Genomic DNA, 19,858 nt, shown 5'->3' with positions numbered 1-19,858 from the left:
TGCAAAGAATGGGAATTCCAGAACACTTAATTGTGCTCATGTGGAATCTGTACATAGACCAAGAGGCAGGTGATGAAATAGATTTTAAAACAGATCGCATGTTTTAAAATCAGGAAAGGTGTGCACCAGGGTTGTACCTTTTCACCATACTTAATCTGTATGCTGAGCAAATGATTCAAGAAGCTGGACTATATATGAAGAACTCAGCATCAGGACTGATGGAAGACTCAATAACAACCTTCATTATGCAGATGACACAACCTTGCTTGCTGAAAGTGAAGAGGACTTGAAGCACTTACTGATGAAGATCAAAGACTACAGCCTTCAGTAGGGATTAACCTCGACATAAAGAAAACAAAAATCCACACAAGTGGACCAAAAAGCAACACCACGATAAACAGAGAAAATATTGAAGTTGTCAAGGGTTTCGTTTTACTTGGATCCACAATCAACACCCATGGGAGCAGCAGTCAAGAAATCAAAAGATGCATCGCGTTGGAAAATCTGTTGCAAAATACCTCTTTAAAGTGTTAAAAAGTAAAGATGTCACCTTGAAAACTAAGGTGTGCCTGACGTAAGCCATGGTATTTTCAATCACCTCATATGCGTGAGAAAGCTGGAAAATGAATAACGGAGACCGAAGAAGAACTGATGCATTTGAATTACGGTGTTGGCGAAGAATATTGAATATACCATGGACTGCCAGAAGAAGGAACAAATCTGTCTTGGAAGAAGTACAGCCAGAACGCTTCTTAGAAGCAGAGATGGCAAGACTTCATCTCACTTACTTTGGACATGTTATCAGGAGGGACCAGTCCCTGGAGAAGGACATCATGCCTGGTAAAGTAGAAGGTCAGCGAAAAAGAGGAAGACCCTTAGTGTCTTAGGGTCGGTATGTGTCGGAACCAACTCTATGGCATCTAACTACAACACTGGCATCTAGTGGGTAGAAGCCAGGGATGCTGCTTAACATCCTGCGATGCACAGAAAATGAAGAATTATCTGGCCTAAAATGTAAATAGTGCTAAGTTTGAGAAAACCCTAGATAAAGCATTTAGTATGTGTTTAGTGCAAGTAACAGAAGATGCAACTGGTAAAGTCTTAACTCATGAGGAATTTTATTGCTTACTTGACAACAAGTCCAGAGCAAGGGTTGGCAAACTAAGGCCCCTGGGCCAGTTCGGTCTGCTGCCTGTTTTTGTAATAATTTACTGGAACAGAGTTATGCTCATTCATTTACATATTATCTGTGGCTGCTTTTGTGCTACAACAGTAGAGCTGAATAGTTTCTCAATAATAATTTTGCAACAGAAACTATATGGTCCACAAAGCCTAAAATATTTACTTTCTGACCTTTTAAAGAAAAATCATGCCTACCCGTGGTCCAGAAGCAGGCTCAGGATTGAGTTTGTGTTGTTGTTAGGTGCCCTCAAGTCGGTTCCGACTCATAGCGACCCTGTGCACCACAGAACGAAACACTGCCCGGTCCTGTGCCATCCTCACAATCGTTGTTATGCTTCAGCCCATTGTTGCAGCCACTGTGTCAGTCCATCTTGTTGAGGGTCTTCCTCTTTTTCGCTGACCCTGTACTTTGCCAAGCATGATGTCCTTCTCCAGGGACTGATCCCTCCTGAAAACATGTCCAAAATATGTAAGATGTAGTCTCGCCATCCTTCCTCCTAAAGACCATTCTGGTTGTACTTCTTCCAAGACATGTGTTTGTGATGCAGATATTTAATTAAGGATAAAACTCCGCCCTTGTTTCCTCTTCATCACTCTTAGGATTTTGGTTTTAGTCCTCAGGCTTGTTGCCTCATGGCAGCAAAACAGTTGCTGCAGCTCCAGTTATCACATCCTTAGTAACAGCATCCAAAGCAGAAAGAATGGGAAACAGCTAAAAGATCTTGTTTGGGTGGGGGGTTGAATTTAGATCTTGTTCAGGTGGGGGGTTGAATCTTTCCTAAAAGTCTCCCAGTGGATTTCCCTTTATCTTATTGTCCAGAAGTAGGTCACATTGTCACCTCTACACCAATGGCTGACCAACTCAAATATGATTGCTATATATATCAGTTAGAATTAGGTTAGGCTATGAATAACCAAAAACATCCAAAATAATAGTGGCTGTCTCCACAGACATCAGGGTCATAGACTCCCTCAGTGTTGCTCTGCCACTAATCTTAATATGTTGCCTCATGACCCAAGATGGCTGCTTGAATTCCCATACACTTCCACTTTCCCAGAAGTACCATTTAACACTTTCACTTACATTTCATTGGCGAAAACTTAGATGGCCACACCTAGCTGCATGGGATGCTGGAAAATGTAGTTTTTTAAGCTAGGCAGCAATCTGAGAACTCTGTTACTAAAAGAACGAGCCCTGGTTGCTAACCAAAAGATGGACAGTTCAAACCCACTAGCCGCTTCAGGAGAGAATGATGTGGCAGTCCGCTTCCATAAAGATTTACAGCTTTGGAAACCCTATGGGGCAGTTGTACTCTGTCCTGTAAGGTCACTACAAGTTGGGATCTACTCGACAGCAACCGGTTTGGTTTGGTTTGGTTTACTAAAAGGGAAGGGAAGAATGGATATTAGCAGTTAGCCAAAGGGTCTCTGCCTCTCAGTGGTTGCCTTAGACCAGAGGTTGGCAGATTATGCCCTGCAGGCCAAATTTGGCCTTCTACTGTTGTGCTGTTGTCTTTAATTAAGCTTTTTATTGAGATCATTGTAGATTCACGTGCAGTTGTAAATAATAGTATAGAGAGATCCCTTCTACACTTTGCCCATTTTATTATGTTACCTTTGGGAGTTTTGATAGTATAATATCATAACCAGGATATTGATATTGATACAACCTACCAATCTTATTCAGATTTCCCCATTTTTACCCGTGTGTGTGTGTTAAATCCTATACAATTTTATCATCTATTTAGGTTCATGTACCCACCACAGCTCTAACAATACAAGGCTCCCTCTTGTTGCCCTTTTATTAAGTACATCTACCTCCCTCCCACCAACCCCTGCCCTAAGCCCTGGCAACCCCCAACCGTCCTCTGTTTCTAAAAATTTGTCATTTCAAAAATGTTACATAAATGGAATCATACAATGTGTAGTCTTTTGGAATTGGCTTTGTTTTTTTTTTGTTTTTTTTTTTTTTGTCCAGTATAATTTTCTGGAGATTCATCCAAGTTGTGTCTCTCAATAATTCATTCCTTTTTATTGCTGAGTAGTATTCCATGGTATAAATATAACATACTGTGTTTCCAATTTTGGGTTATTACAAATAAAACTACTATGAAAATTCGTGTATAGGTTTTTGTGTGAACATAAATTTTCGTTTCTCTAGGATAGATGTCCAGGAGTGTAATTATTAGGTCATATGGTAGTTGCGTAGTTTGTTTTTTAAGCAACTGCCACACTATTTTCCAGAGTGGCTGTACCATTTTACCTTCCCACTGGCAATGTTTCTAAACATTCCTCCATCTCCGAATTGCCCAAATCCCCGATTCATAACACCTCCACTCTTCTCGGAGCCCTGGTGGCACAGTGGTTGAGAGCTCGGCTGCTAACTGAAAGGTCGGCAGTTTGAATCCACCAGCTGCTCCTTGGAAACCCTATGGGGCAGTTCTTCTCTGTCCTATACGGTCACTATGAGTCAGAATCGACTTGACAGCAACGATTTGGTTTTTTGGTTTTCACTCTTCTCATCCAAAGCCTTCCATTTCTCTTGCTACATTGTACTGTTATTTTTATTCTGATATATGTGATCTACCTTTCCAGATAGATTGGAAATTCCTTAAAGAAGGTGCAATGTATCTTTGTATCCACCCAGGGCCTCATGTGATGTACATCCCCAGTAAATGTATGCTGATAATAATAGTTTTGATAATAGGAATCAGCAGGCCAAAGATAAAGTTTAAGGAGAGTGGGGTAGACTGTGAGGCCTACGCTATTAGTTAGCATTGAATATCATTCATCCATTCCAAAGACATTTACTTAGCACTTAATATATACTAGGTGCTAGATGCTGTGACCCGATCATTTTCCTCCTTTTTTTCTAAAGAACTGACCTGTTCTTATTCCATGTTGTTCTGATGGTGCTAGCAATGAATACACAGGGCATATCACAGAAACACAGTGCCTTGGATTGGCCAATCACAGTATCACACCTCCTGGAATCACACTCTGGCCATGTGACCCAAACTGAACCAATCAGAGTCCTTCCCTGGGATATTTACACATGGATGCTGGGAATGAGAAGTAGCTTTTCTCTGAGGTTGTTGAGCTGGAATAATATAAGCTTGGAGCTGCCTACAATGCTTTTTCCCCAACTGCAAAAGAAGCAAGTGAGGCCAGCAAGGAGGGAGTGAGTGAGATAGAAAGAAAGAGAGAAACAGAGGAAAAGAACCAGAGAGAGACTTGAACTCATTGCTTGAGAGCCCGAGTTCCTTTCACCCTTGGACTTTCCAGAGCAAATAAATTTCCTTTTTAACTAAAGTTATTTTGAGGTAGATTTCTGTTACCTTCAACCTAAGAATCTTCAGTAATACAGAATCCATCCCATTCTAGAGAAACAGGAAGGCAAGGAAGTCTTTTTGGAGGAGGTGAACTCCAAAATGAAACCTGGTAGGAGTTAGGCAGGTGCATGTGAGAGGATTGAGTGTTCCAGGCAAGAGAGAGCGTGATGGGATGGAAAGCTTAAGGGCTTTAGATGATTAGACTTGGAGACCAAGGAGGGAAGTGTTGAAAGATTAGGCTGTAGAGGTGGCTAGAGTCAAATCTCAGAAGGTCTTAGATGGCCTTCACTTTGGAGACATGTTGTGAAAATTGACATTAAGATTCATAATATTGACATGTCTTCAGAGAGCTCAGGCGTGCTACAGACATCCCTGATTTCATCTTCATGATGGCCCCTGTAAAGTCCATCTGCAAAGTGCTTTGAGGAAATTCTGAGTGGCTCAGGGCACTTACCACTATCAAGTGTCCATATAAATCCCAACTTATTGGCTCAGATGTTTGATTTCCTATTTGTCTTCCCATTTGCGTGTCACCTGCAATTAGAGTTCCAAAGTACTCAGAGTGATTTTTCTATTAAAATAGAAAGTAGACCCTCGAAACTGTGGCTCCTGGATGCTCTCTTAACCCAGAACTGAAACCATTCCCAAAACCCACTCTTCAGACAAGGATTAGATGGGACTATAAAACAAAAAATAATACACGTAAAGAATGTGCTTCTTAGTTTAATCAGATATACAAGACCAAATGGGTAGCTCCTGTCCAAAAGCAGGATCAGAAGGCAGGAAGGGACAGGAACTGGTCACATGGACACAGAGAACCCAGGGTGGAAGGGTGGAGTATGCCGTCACATTGTGGGGATTGCAACCAATGTCACAAAACAATATGTGTATAAGTTTTTGAATGAGAAATTAACTTGAGCTGTAACCTTTTACCTAAAGCACAATTAAAAAAAAAAAGATATAAAACAGTATTAACCCTGGCAGCGGGGAGATGGGGGACAGAAAGGAGAGAAGACTCCTTGCCCGGCCTGAGCAGCTGTTTCTATCTCTTGAATGGGCGTTTGTGTTCAGATTTATGAGACTTGCAGTGACACTCCCCACTTTTTTCTTCAAGAAGTGAATTCATCTTTCTCTTCTACTCTGCGTGTGTGTGTAATTGTGTATATCTTCCTTACTTGCAGCCTCATCAGCAACACAAACATTTATTGAGCACCTACTATGTGTGTGAGGCATCCCTGGTAGTGCAAACAGTTAACACACTCAGGTGCTAATGGAAAGATTGGTGGTTTGAATCCACTCAGAGGCACCTCGGAAGAAAGGCCTGGTGATCCACTTCTGAAAAATCAGTCACTGAGAACCCTATGGAGCACATTTCTACTCTGACACACATGGGTCTCCCTGAGTCATAGTTGGCTTGACAGCAAAGTGTTTGGTTTTGGTTTACTATGTGTGGATACAAACCTCGGAAACACCTTCTGCCGTCTCTGAGCTCCATAATTCAGTAATTCATTTGTTTATTCATTCATTCATTCATTCAACCAACCGACCAGCATTTACTGAGCACATTCTAGGAGCTAGGCTGTGTGCTAGGGGCTGAGACTACAGGGTGAACAAGATAGACATGGTCCACACCCTCAAGGAGCCTATATTCTAGTGGGAGAGACACACAAAATAAATAATAAGTAAAACAATTTTTTCATTGAGGAAGGATCAATGTTCAGTGATGAAGAAAATTGTGTGTGGGTGGATGACTTAGATGGGGTGGTCAGGGAGGGCTTCTCAGAAGAGGTTACATTTGAGCTGAGAACTCAAGGGTGAAAGGGGCAGTTGCACTGAGTAGTGTAGGGGAAGGGTGTGAGGTGGAAAAGGGCTTGGCTTCTGCAGACCACAGATTGTTTGAGTAGGGAGGTGGCTGGAAAAGAGGATGGGAAATTAGTCTAAAGCTAGAAGCTGTAGGACCTTGTGGCCACGTTAAAGGGTTTGTTCAGTTCTTCAAACGGTCAAACATAGAGTTACTATGTCGTTGTGTGCTGTCAAGTTGATTCTGACTCAAAGAGACCCTATATGACAGAATAGAACTGTCCCTTAGGGTTTCCTGGGCTGTAACCTTTATGGGAGTAGATCTCCAGGTCTTTTCTTCCATGGAGCGTCCGGTGGGTTTGAGGCGCCAGCCTTTTGGTTAGCAGCCAAGCACTTAACCATTGCGCCACCAGGGCTCCTTAGAGTTACTGAACAAACCCATTGCCGTCGAGTCAATTCCGACTCGTAGTGACCCTAGAGGACAGAGTAGAACTGCCCTATAGGGTTTCTAAGGAGTGGCTGGTGGATTCGAACAGCCAAACTTTTGGTTAGCAGCCAAGCTCTTAACCACTGTGCCACCAGGGCTCCAGAGTTACTACATGATCCAGCAATTCCACTCCTACATATAGTCCCTCGAGAAATGAAAATATGAATCCACACTGAAACCTGTAGATAAATGTTCATAGCAGCATTATTCATAATAGCCAAAAATTAGAAACAACCCAAATGTTCATCAGGTCATGAATAATAAACAAAACATAGATATTCATACAATGAAATATTTTTCGGCAATAAAATGGGATGAAATACTGATACATGCTACAGCATGGATGAACCTTGAGCACATGATGCTAAGTGAAAGAAGCCAGACACACTGGGGTCTTAAAAGCTAGCGAGCAGCCATCTAAGATGCGTCAATTGATCCCAACCACCTGGAGTAAAGGAGAATGAAGAACACCATGGACACAAGGAAAGTATTAGCCCAAGAGACAGAAAGGGCCACATAAACCAGAGACTGCATCATCCTGAGGCCAGAAGAACTAGATGGTGCCCGGCTACCACCAATGACTGCCCTGACAGGGAACACAACAGAGAGCCCCTGATGGAGCAGGAGAAAAGTGGGGTGCAGAACTTAAATTCTAGTAAGAAGACCAGACTTAATGGTCTGACTGAGACTGGAGGAACCCCCAGAAAGCATGGCCTCTGGACTCTCTGTCAACCCAGCACTAAAACAATTCCCGAGGCCAACTCTTCAGAAAAAGATTAGACTGGACTATGGGACATAAAATGATACTCATAAAGAATGTGCTTCTTAGCTCAAATAGATACATGAGACTAAATGGGCAGCTCCTGTCTGGAGGGGAGATGAGAAGGCAGAGACAGTTAGGAGCTGGTTGAATGGACACGGGAAATCAGGAGCGGAAAGGAGTGTGCTGTCACAGCATAGGGAAAGCAATTAGGGTTGCAAAACAATGTATGTATAAATTTTTATGAAAGACTAACTTGAATTGTAACCTTTCACTTAAAGTACACCAATAAAATAAAAATAAAAAATAGAAAGAAAGAAAGAAGCTAGACACAAAGAACACATGGTCGTGAAATATCTAGAACAGGTGAATTTATAAAGACAGGAAGTAGAGGGGAAGGAGCCCTTGTGGCGCTGGGCTGCTAATTGAAACGTTGGCAATTCCAACCCACCTAGTGGCTTTGCGTGAGAGAAGACCTGGCAATATTCTCCTTTAAAGATTACAGCCTAGAAAACCCTGTGAGGGCAGTTCTCCTCTGTCACATGGGGTCTCTGTGACTTTAAATCAACTCGCTGGCACCTAGCAACAAAAACAGAGCTGGTGGCGGGGAGGTCGGAGGCATTGAAGGTGAAGGCTAAGGGAAGGAGGTTTCTTTTCGGGGCGATGAAAATGTTGTAAAATTAACTGTGGTGATGGATCCACATCCCTATGAATATACTAACAGCCATTGAATTGCATACTTTAAATGGATGAATAGTATGTTATATGGAGTATATCTCAATAAAGCTGTTAAAAAACCTGTTATCTCAAGAATAGTGGGGCACCTTGAAGTGTTTTAAATACAGGAGTGCCCTGATATGATTCACGGGTTCAAAAGACCCCTCCAGCTGTTGTGCGATTCATTGAAAGGAGTAAGAGTGGAGGCGGGGAGACCAATGAGGAGGTTACTGCAGTGGTCCAGGCATGATGGTAACAGTGCCTTGGACTTCGGTTTGCCAGATTTAGCCAATAAAAATACAGGATGCCCAGTTAAATTTGAATTTCAGACAAGCAAAGAATAATTTTTTTTTTCAATTTGAAAGCGGTCGCGGGTTTATTAAGTGACCAGATTACAAAAATAATCATGGTAGATACCTTAGTTCATCCTTCTAATAAGTCTGTTGATCTGGTCTTCCCTGTTGCCAGCATCTCCACCTTCTACAAAATGGGTGGTCTTTTTCTTCATTCCATCTCTTGGAGAAGATAATTTGAAGGGCCACAGGAAGTTGTTTGCTTTTTTGTAGTGTTTCCCAACAGTATAGATCTCATGAATCAGATCCTCCATGCAGATGATGCCGTATTTACCAATCAAAGCGTTATCTGTCAGGGCAATTCGCTTCTTATTGAGTTTGCCATAACCACGCTTATAGATCAGTTCATTCACCGACTTCAGGTTTGGGTACCCCCATGCAATATAGGGTTCCACAATTCTCAGCATGTTAATTGAAGCCTTGTTGAGCTTAACAAAGGTGCCATTGAAGATCTGGCGAAGGCGAAGAAGCTGCAACACCTTTCAAACCTTTGGGCTCACACCATTGATACCTCTGATCCTGATAATAAATGCCAATTTGGGTTCTGCAGGTATGTAGAAGTTGCCAGCTTTTCTTGCCATCCTAGCCATTCGAATTTCTGTTCTGTACCTCTGCCTGTATTCCTTGTGATGGTGCTTAGCTTTTTCATAGATAAGCTTCCTCCTTGCCTTTCGAAGCATCTTTTGGGCAAACTTCTTTCTCAGGCGCTTGATCTTTAGTTCTGCGAAATTCCTTCTCTTTTTCTTAAGGGTTTCTGGCACAGCAGGAACCTTCTTTTTCTTCTCTTCGACACCCTCCATGGTTCCAGCTGGAAAAAAGAGCAAGAATAATTTTTTTAGTATATCTCAACTATCGCATGTTGTCTTTAGTTGCTGTTGTTGGCACCGACTCATGGTGGCCTTATGTACAACAGAACGAAACGTTGTCCAGTCCTGCGCCATCTTCACGATTGTTGGTATGTGTGAGTCCACTGTTGTGACCACTGCGTGTTTTGAGTGCCTTTCAGCCTATGGAACTCATCTTACAGCACTATAGGGGACAATATTCTGTTGTAATTATAGGGTTTTCATTGGCTAATTTTTGGAAGTAGATCTCCAGGGCCTTTCTTCCTAATCTGTCTTAGTCTGGAAGCTCCACTGAAACCTGTCCACCTCAGGTGACCCTGCTGGTATTTAAAATATAGGTGGCATAGCTGACCGAAGCATCAGTAATGGTGTCATTAGCTGAGATAGAAAAATCTAGTTGAGGGACGAGTGTAAATAAACAGGTTGGGAGTATTTGGAATAAAAATAATAATAATCTAAAAGTATAACTAAATGGGCACACCAGCCCAGGGGCAAGGATGAGAAGGCAGGAGGGGACAGGAAAGCTGGACAAATGGAAATGGAGAACCCAAAGTTGAGAAGGGGAGAGTGTTGACACATTGCAGGGTCAGCAACCAACGTCACAAAACAATATTGTATTAATTGTTTAATGAGAAACTAATTTGCTCATAAACCTTCATCGAAAGCACAATTTTAAAAAAAAAGCAGAATAAAATGACAAATGCCCTTGTACCTACCACACAACCTAATAAAAACATTAAAATTAAAAAAAAAAAATCTAATCAGAGCTGCTCCTTAGCTCAAGTGTTCTTGTTCCATAGGGGTCAAGGTCCAAGTCATGTTAACAACAAGAGTATCTCTTCCCCAGACTGGGATGGCTCCTTGTCTTGGTAAGACGTGTTGCAAGCCGTCTCCTATCCCTTCAGGGAAGTACATCGATAGGGACAACCTTGAACCTGCACTCATTTATTAAAAACCCTCTGCCATAGAGTAAACTCCCACTCATGGCGACCCCACGTGTGTCAGAGTAGAACTGTGCTCCATAGGGTTTTCAGTGGCTGATTTTTCAGAAGTAGATTGCCAGGGCCTTTCTTCTGAAGTACCTCTAGGTGGACTCGAACCTCCAACTTTCGGTTAGCAGCCGAGCACATTAACCACTGCACTACCCAGGGACTCATCCTGGAAATCCAGCATCTTATAATTCCACCTCCCCCACCCGTCATCAAAGGCTGAGAATGTGACTCAAACTAGGCCATTCGGATGATCCTCTGGGAAGTGATTTTCAAACTGGAGCACTCATCAGAACGACCTGGGGGGATTATTAAAACACAGGTTGATGAGTCACATCCCGGAGTGTCTGACTCGGTAGTCTGTGCTGAGAATTTGCAATCCTAGCAAGTTGCCAAGTGATGCTCGTTCAGTGACCACCCTCTCAGTACCCCTGCTCTGGGAATTGAGATTCCAGAAGATGGAAGACAGGTGGTGAGTTCACCCAAAAGAAGTGGTTCATCAATTTCAGCAATGAAATTCTTGGATCTGATCCGGCTCTGGGCATTCCGAAGGTCTGGTTATTCCTCTTTACCTTTGACTCTGGGAGCCACCCCCCAGTTCGATTCCGTTTTCTTAAGATAGCCAGAAAAGATGTCTGTTGCTTGCAACCAAAGAACTTTAATGGATTGAGCTTGCAAGGAACACTTCAGTATGTGAAAACGTGGGGACTGTGGAACACCAGATTTAGAGAGCATTGGTTAGACATAATCTTTATCTGCTGAGATAATATGGATCATAACCAAAAATAATATGGATAATCATATGGATAATATGGATCATAACCAAAAACCAAACCAGTTGCGGCTGGGTTGATACCAACTCACGGCAACTCTACATGTGTCCTAGTAGAACTGCTGTCTCTAGGGTTTTCAATGGCTGATTTTTCAGAAGTAGATCACCAGGCCTTTATTCCAAGGTGCTTCTGGATGGACTCGAACAACCAACCTCTCAGCAGTGAACAAACACACTGTTTGTACCACGCAGGGACTCCTAATATGAATCATAGCTCTCATTTATTAAACGCTTACTATGTTCCTTATGGGTGCTAAGAGCTTTACAGGCATTTTATCAGCTTTACACTGTCACCCTGGAGGGAGGATATTTTTATCTTTGATTTTCACTTGAGGAAATGGAGACCCAGGAACTTACTATTGGGAAGATATAAAATCAACATAAATATTGTCAGAGTGAGTGGTAGGCAACATTGAGAAAAGGACAATATTTTCCTTCCTCTTAGCATGTTTCTCTCTCTCTGTTTCATTTTCTCTGGGTGACTAATGGCCCCATTAGCCTGCCAGCACTGTTCCTATAAAAATTCTTTTAAAGGGGCAAGAGGAAGCATTGATCTTGACCAGCGTAATTAGGTGTTTTAAAATTTCCAATTTGCTTTTTGTTTTAAATATGAGAGGTTGCATAAATTCTAGAAATATCAAAAGAGCCATATTTGACTTTTGACCCCCAAGTAGAGATAGTCAAAACAAGTTGACTGACCCTTGGAAATCCATATGGAAGGCATCTCCAATGGAGTGGGACGTTAGCTGAATGTTTGGGGAAAAGAGCACATTGTTTTTATTCTTACTACAAAAAGAATACATATTTGTATCAGACACCTGTTATGCCTATCTCACATCCTCTTAAACTACTTTTTGCTTTAATTATTGCTGTAGCAACTGGCTTTGTGCAGGGGGCAACCTGACAGTCCCTTTTGTTAGCTGCACAGAGTATCTCTTGCTTTCTGTTCCTGGGTATCTCCACTGACTTGGCGTAGGACACCCATGGTAACCCACTTGCTTTAACCCACCCTGGAAGCAGAGGTTGTTAAAACCCCTAGGTTTTAATGGAAGGAACTCTGCTTTGACAGGAGATGAAAGTCACTGGATAAATTCTCCCCTCTTCTGACTCTTATCTCTTGGAGGACAATTCTGAGGTGTGCTCTTCAAGACTTCTCTGAAGGTCGCAGTCGGATGGAGCCTGTGTTGCCTATAGCAGGATCAACTCAAGGATGCTTCTTGGATGTGCATTCCCTCCATCCCTGCTTCAGTCTTCTCAGTATCCCATTCCTGTTACCTGAAATCACCTCTCCAAGTAAACGACCTGCTCACAAGCCCAAGTGTCAGGCTATGCTTTCTAGGGGAGCCCAGGCTAAGACAACATTCACTGTAGAAAATTAGAATATTCAGGCAAAGAAGACAAAAAGCACCAAAATCACCATAATTCTGCCCTCTCTAGAGACCTCTTCCGTTAATATTTGGGTGTATAGTTTTCATTTTAAATACATACAAACTAAAGAAAACATACACACACACAGCTAGGATCACACTGGTTATACCGTTTTGTATACTGACTTTTTTCACTTGTTATACTGTGACATCTTTTCATGTGATTAAATTTTCTTCTCCAACCAAGTGTTTAATAGCTGCACAGCATTTCATTTATTTGTTCATTATTTATTGAGAAGCCGCTATGTCCCAGCTTCTTGGTGCTGAAGATACAGTGTACTGGCTTTAACAGTGACCCCCTAAAATTCATGCCCATCCAGAACCTCAGACTGTGACATTATCTGGAAATAGAGTCTTTGCAGATGTAATTAGTTAAGATGAGGTCATACTGGCTTAGGGTAGGCCCCAAATCCAGTATGTCTGGTATCCTTATAATAAGCGGAGAGTCACATAGAGACACACAGGGAGTATGCCGTGTGATAACAGAGGCAGAGATTGTAGTGATGCGTCAACAGGCCAAGATATGCCAAGGATTGCTGGCAGCCACCAGAAATTAGGAAGAGGCATGGAACAGATTCTCTTTTGGAGCCTCCAGCAGGAACCAACCCTGCGAACACCTTGATTTCAGACTTCTAGCCTCCAGAGCTGTGACCGAATAAGTTTCTGCTGTTTTTAAGCCAACCAGTTTATGATAATTTCTTATAGCAGTCGCAGGAAACTAATATACAGTGCAATGGAAAAAACAAAGCCTCTGTTGTCATGTTGCTGACATTCTAGCTAGAATCTTACTTACACTCTAATGGGACGTAATTTATTTAACCAATGCCCTTTTGTCAGCTATGTAGATGCTTCTGATTTTTCAGTACCATAAGCAATGCTTCAGTGAATATCCCTGTAATTATTCTTTGAGCTTATCCACAATTTTCCCTCCTTAGGATTAATTCTTACAAGTGGAATTACTAGAAGATAGGAAATGTGAGAAAATGACGATGGTGGAATTCCAACCTAGATTTGTCTGTCTGACTGGAGGGAGCCCAGGCTGTCAATAGCTACGTGATTAATCTCACTACATTGGAAAAATCATGGTAACTAGAGGCAGCCAAGTGGTTCCTAGCTAGCTTAGGCCTGTGGGCTATATGATATAATAATTACCAGGTCTGGATCTGGAGCAAAAAGGAATGGGATTAGAATTCCAGGTCTGCCAATCACCACCTTGTGATTTTGGACAAATTTTTTAGGATATTATGCCTCAGTTTTCTCAACTGTAAAGTGGCAATAATTCTCCTCTTAAAGTGTTTTATTCATTCAGTAGACGTTTAATGAGTATCTACTTTGCATCAGCCTCTGAGCCAAGAGTGGACAGTCTAGTCAGGGGGGCAAAAAGTTGCTGTGGAGTCTAGTGGGAGAGTAGAACTGTGCTCTGTAGGGTTTTCAGATGGCTGGGTTTTCAGAAGTAGACTGCCAGGCCTTTCTTTCGAGGTACCTCTGGGTGGACTGGAACCATCAACCTTTCTGTCAGCAGCTGAGTGCCTTAACTGTTAGCACCACTAACAGATTCCGAAGGAGGTATTAATAAATAATCACACAAATAGAAAATTACAAATTGTGTTATGTGCTATCTGGGGAAGTATAGAATGCTGTGAAAATGTAACAGGGAGGCCTGATTTTGGAAGTAGGGGCGGGGAGATTAAGTGTGGTGTGAGCTGAAATGAGAGAGACGTGGAGGAGTTGATCAGGTTAGGTGGGGAGAAAAATATCCTGCCATGGGAACAAGGGGTACAAAGCAGCTTGAAGATGGAATGTGATTGTATGCCAGTCTCTTTCCCACCTGACAACACTTGCCCTTGAAATTTCTTCTGGAAGTCTCTTTTCTGACATTTGATATTCCCAGGACCAGTTTCTCTCCTCATTTAGCTCTTAGTTCAAGTGTCATCTCCTGAGAGGGGTCTTCCATGACCAGCTTTTCTCAAGTTAATTTCCCCCCGCCTTGCCAGTCACTATAATGTTACTGTCATGGATTGAATTGTGTCCCCCAAAAATATGTGTATCAGTTTGGCTAGGCGATGATTCCCAGAGTTGTGTGATTATCTACCATTCTGTCATCAGATGTGATTTTCCTGTGTGATGTAAATCCTAGCTCTACGATGTTAATGAGATGAGATCAGTGGCAGTTGTGTTGATGAGGCAGGACTCAATCTACAGGATTAGATTCTGGTTTAAACCAGTCTCTTTTGAGATGTGAAAGAAGCAAGCAGAGAGACATGGGGAACCTCATACCACCAAGAAAGAAGCACCGGGAGCATAACATGTTGTCTGGACCCAGGATCCCTGTGCTGAGAAGCTCCTCAACCGGGGGAAAATTGATGACAAGGACCTTGCCCCAGAGCCAACAAAGAGAAAAAGGCTTCCCCTGGAGCTGGCGCCCTGATTTCAGACTTACTAGCCTCCTAAACTTTGGGAGAATAAACTTCTCTTTGCTAAAGCCATCCACTTGTCGTATTTCTGTTATAGCAGCACTAGATGACTGAGACAGAATTTGGTACCGAGAGAGTGGGGTGCTGCTCTAACATAACTAAACGTGCAAGTGGTTTTGAAACTGAACGGGTAGAGGACTCAGAAGGAAACGAGGAGAGCTGTTACACTGGAGACGGCGCAGACAGCAAGAGAACCAGCAGAGCAGAACCGGGAGACCAGCGCAAATGTGCTGTAGCCCACCCACAGAGTGAGACAGCTGAATGCCTTTGGCAGGAGCCTTCCTGGCCGAGTAGGGTGCCTCCCAGCAATTGCTGGTGGAGCTAGGCTTGCTGACACATGGTGCAAGAAAGCTGAGTGCCTTTGGCAGAAGTTTACTAGTAGGGTGGGGTGCCTCCAGGCACTTCTTGGTGGAGCTACAGAGCTTCAGAACAGTCGCCACCACAGGGCAGATGCGGGCAGTGAGGCTCGAGGGCCTGAGAAGCCAAGGAACCAGGAAGCAGAAGCTGAAGAGGCAAGAACAGAGGAAGCCGAGCTGCCTCAGTCTCAAAAGGTATGGCCTCAATCTCTGGGGTCTCAAAGGGTGGAGCCATGACCTCTGGAGTTTCTAAGGATGGAGTCATCACTCAGATGTACTAGGAGAATGGTGTGCTTAAAGCCAAGGGAGCAGAGTTGCCATTCCAGTGTGCCTGGAAGGCGGAACTGAAGCCCAGGGCGAGGCCTCCACCCAGAGTCTGGAGGGCAGGGCTATTGTGTAAATTGTCTCAGAGAACAGAGGATTATTTTCAAGCCTTGAGGGCTAATGTCATGTGTTCTGATGACTTGCTTGGTGCCTGTTTTCCTTTCTTTCCCTGAAATTTCTCCCATCTGTAATGGAAGTGTCTAGCTTGTGCCTATTATGCCATTGTACTTTGGAAGCAGATAACCTGTATTCTAGATTTCACAAATGAAGAGGAATTTTTGGATTTTGGACTTGGAGTTGATTAAGACTTGCTGTGGGCTGAATGTGTTTTACATGGGGAAAGGGCATGAATTTTGGGGGGCCAAAGGGTGGAATGTCATGGATTACATTGTCTCCCCCAAAAATATGTGTGTCAGTTTGGCTAGGCCATGATTCCCAGTGTTGTGTGATTGTCCATCATTTTGTCATCTGACGTGATTTTCCTGTGTGTTGTATATCCTAACTCTATGATGTTAATGAGATGAGATTAGTGGTAGTTGTGTTGATGAGGCAGGACTCAATCTACAGGATTAGATTGTGTTTTAAGCCAATGTCTTTTGAGATATAAAAGAGAGAAACGAGCAGAGAGACATGAGGGGCCTCACACCACCAAGAAAGAAGCACTGGGAGCATAGTGTGTCCTTTGGACCCAGGTTCCCAGCACTGACTGAGAAGTTCCTTGACCAGGGGAAGATTTATGACAAGGACCTTGCCCCAGAGCGAATAGAGACAGAAAGCCTTCCCCTGGAGCTACCGCCCTGGTTTCGGACTTATAACCTCCTAAACTGTGAGAGAATAAATTTCTCTTTGCTAAAGCCATCCACTTGTGGTATTTCTGTTATAGCAGCACTAGATAACTAAGACAATTACCTTGTTGTCTTGCTTCTGGACTAGTTTTTTTTTTTTAAATTTTATTGTGCTTTAGGTGAAAGTTTACAGTGCAAATTAGTTTCTCATTAAAAGATTTCTACACAAATTGTTTTGTGACCTTGGCTCCAATCCCCACAATGTGTCACCACCCTCCCCCTTTCCGTTTACATCCCAGGGTCTCCATGTCCACTTGTCCGGGTTTCCTGTCTCTTCCTGCCTTCTCGTCTTTGCTTTTGGGCAAGTGTTGCCCATTTGGTCTTGTATACCTGATTGAAGTAAGACCCATGTTTCTCATATGTGTTATTGTTTGTTTTACAGGGCTGTCTAATCTTTGGCTTGAAAGATGGACTTCAGAAGTGTCTTCAGTTCTGAGTTAGCAGGGTATACGGTGGCCATAGTGTTGGGGGTTCCTCCAGTCTCTGTCAGACCAGTAAGTCTGGTCTTTTTTTGTGAATTTGAATTTTGTTCTACATTTTTCTCCTACTTTGTTTGGGACCCTCCATTGTGATCACTCTCAGAGCAGTGAGTGGCGGTAGCTGGGCACTGTCTAGTTCTGGGCTCAGGCTGGTAGAGGCTGTGATTCACGTGGTCCATTAGTCTTTGGACTAATATTTTCCTTGTGTCTTTGGTTTTCTTCATTCTTCCTTGCTACAGACAGGATGGGACCGATAGTTCTATCTTAGATGGCCCTGGAAAGCTTTTAAGACACCAGACGCTACTGTCCAAAATAGGATGTAGAACATTTACGTTATAAACCATGTTATGCCAATTGACCTAGATGTCCCCCGAGACCATGATCCCAACCCGCAGCCCCAGCAACTTGGTCCCTCAAGGTGTTTGGATGTATCTAGAAGCTTTTATGACTTTGCTTTGGTCAAGTGGTGCTGACTTCCCCTATATTTTGTGTTGTCTTTCCCTTCACCAAAATTAACACTGGTGTACTATCTAGTTAGTGATTTCCCCTCCCCACCCATCCCCTCCCTTGTAACCATCAAAGATTTTTTTTTTTGCTCTGGCATTGGATGGTGAATTGCAAGCTTTTTTTTTTTTTTAATAATTGAACTTTAGACGAAAGTTTCCACAACAAACTAGCTTCTCATTAAACAGTTAGTACATATATTGTTTTATGGCATTGGTTTACAACCCCATGACATGTCAGTACTCTTCCTTCTTGACCTTGGGTTCCCTATTACCAGCTTTCCTGTCCCCTCCTGCCTTCTTTTCCTTGCCCCTGGGCTGCTGTGCCCCTTTACTCATGTTTTGTCCTATGGGTCTGTCTAATCTTTGGCTAAAAGATGAACCTCCAGAGTGACTTCGTTACAGGGCTAAAAGGGTGTCCGGGGGCCATGCTCTCCAGATTTCTGTAGTCTCTGTCAGGCCAGTAAGTCTGGTCATTTTTTTTGAGTTAGAATTTTGTCCTACATTTTTCTCCGGCTGTGTCTGGGATCCTCTATTTTGATCCCTGTCAGGGCAGTCAGCGGTTGTAGCCAGGCACCATCCAGCTGTACTGGACTCAGTCTGGTGTAGGCCATAGCAGTTATGGTCTATTAGTCTTTTGGACTGATCTTTCCCTTATGTCTTTAGTTTTCTTCATTTTCCCTTGCTCCTGAAGGGGTGAGACCAGTGGAATATCTTAGATGGCTGCTCACAGAGTTTTAAGACCCCAGATGCTACTCACCAAAGTAGAATGTAGAACATTTTCTTTATAAACTATATTATGCCAATTGAACTAGATGTTCCCTGAGACCATGGTCCCCACAGCCCTCAGCCCAACAATTCAGTCCCTAAGGCAGTTTGGATTTGTCCACGGAGCTTCTGTGATCTTACCTGAACAAGTTGTGCTGGTTTTCCCAGAATTGTGTACGGTCTTACCCTTTACCATAGTTAGCATTTACCTATTGTCTGTTTAGTATTTTTCCAGCCCCACCCCTCCCCTCCCTCATAACTATCAAAGATTTTTTCTTTTTGTGTGTAAACCTTTTCATGAGTTTTTATAGTAGTGATCTCATACAATATTTGTCCTTTTGTGATTGACTTATTTCACTCAGCATAATGCCCTCCAGAGTCATTCATGTTGTGAGATGCTTCACAGATTCATCATTGTTTTTCATCGTTGTGTAGTATTCCATTGTGTGTACGTACCCATAGTTTGTTTATCCATTCCTCTGTTGATGGGCACTTAGGTTGTTTCCATCTTTTTCCTATTATGAACAATGCTGCAATGAACATGGCAGTGCATATGTCTATTCGTGTGATGGCTCTTATTTCTCTAGGATATATTCCTAGGAGTAAGGTTGCTGGATCATATGGTATTTCTATTTCTAGCTTTCTTAGGAAGTGCCATATCGTTTTCCAAATGGTTGTACCATTTTGCGTTCCCACCAGCAGTGCATAAGGGTTCCAGTCTCCCCACAGCCTCTGTAACATTTGTTATTTTCTGTTTTTTTTTTTTTAATTCATGCCAGTAATGCCCGGGTGAGATGGTATCTCATTGTGGTTTTGATCTGCATTTCCCTGATGGCTAACGGTCACAAGCATTTCCTCATGTGTCTGTTGGCCGCCTGAATGTCTTCTTTGGTGGAGTGTCTGTTCATTTCCTTTGCTCATTTTTCAATTGGATTATTTGTCTTTCTGTGGTAGAGGTGTTGGATTTTCCCGTAGATTTTAGAGATCAGACCTTTGTCAGATTTGTAATAGCCCAACATTTTTTCCCAGTCTGTAGTTTGTCTTTTTGCTCTTTTGGTGAAGTCTTTTGATGAGCATAAGTATTGAATTTTCAGCAGATAACAGTTATCTATCTTATCTTCTGGAATTTGTATGTTGTTAGTTACGGTTTGTATCCTGTTAATGCCGTGTATTAAGGTCTCTAGCATTGATCCTACTTTTTCTTCTATGATCTTTACAGTTTTTGGTTTTAGACTTAGATCTTCGATCCATTTGGAATTAGTTTTTGTGTATGGTGTGAGGAATGGGTCCTGTTTCATTTTTTTGCAGATGGACCTCCAGTTTTGCCAGCACCATTTGCTAAAAAGACTTTCTTTTCCCCATTTGATGGACTTTGGGCCCTTGTC

At 42.6% G+C, this 19,858-nt stretch overlaps 1 pseudogene across 1 annotated transcript; it reads right to left on the bottom strand.

The window, feature by feature from the left end:
* Positions 1-8,651: 8,651 nt before the first annotated feature.
* Positions 8,652-9,443, bottom strand: LOC101342932 (60S ribosomal protein L7 pseudogene; annotated as a pseudogene). The gene has a single exon (XR_186552.2). The product of XR_186552.2 is annotated as a 60S ribosomal protein L7 pseudogene (transcript).
* Between the last annotated feature and the right edge of the window lie 10,415 nt (positions 9,444-19,858).

The sequence above is a fragment of the Trichechus manatus genome, unplaced genomic scaffold, assembly GCF_000243295.1.
Source record: "Trichechus manatus latirostris isolate Lorelei unplaced genomic scaffold, TriManLat1.0 scaffold00061, whole genome shotgun sequence".
NCBI classification, from domain to species: domain Eukaryota; kingdom Metazoa; phylum Chordata; class Mammalia; order Sirenia; family Trichechidae; genus Trichechus; species Trichechus manatus.
This window is presented reverse-complemented; position numbering and strand designations above follow the sequence as displayed.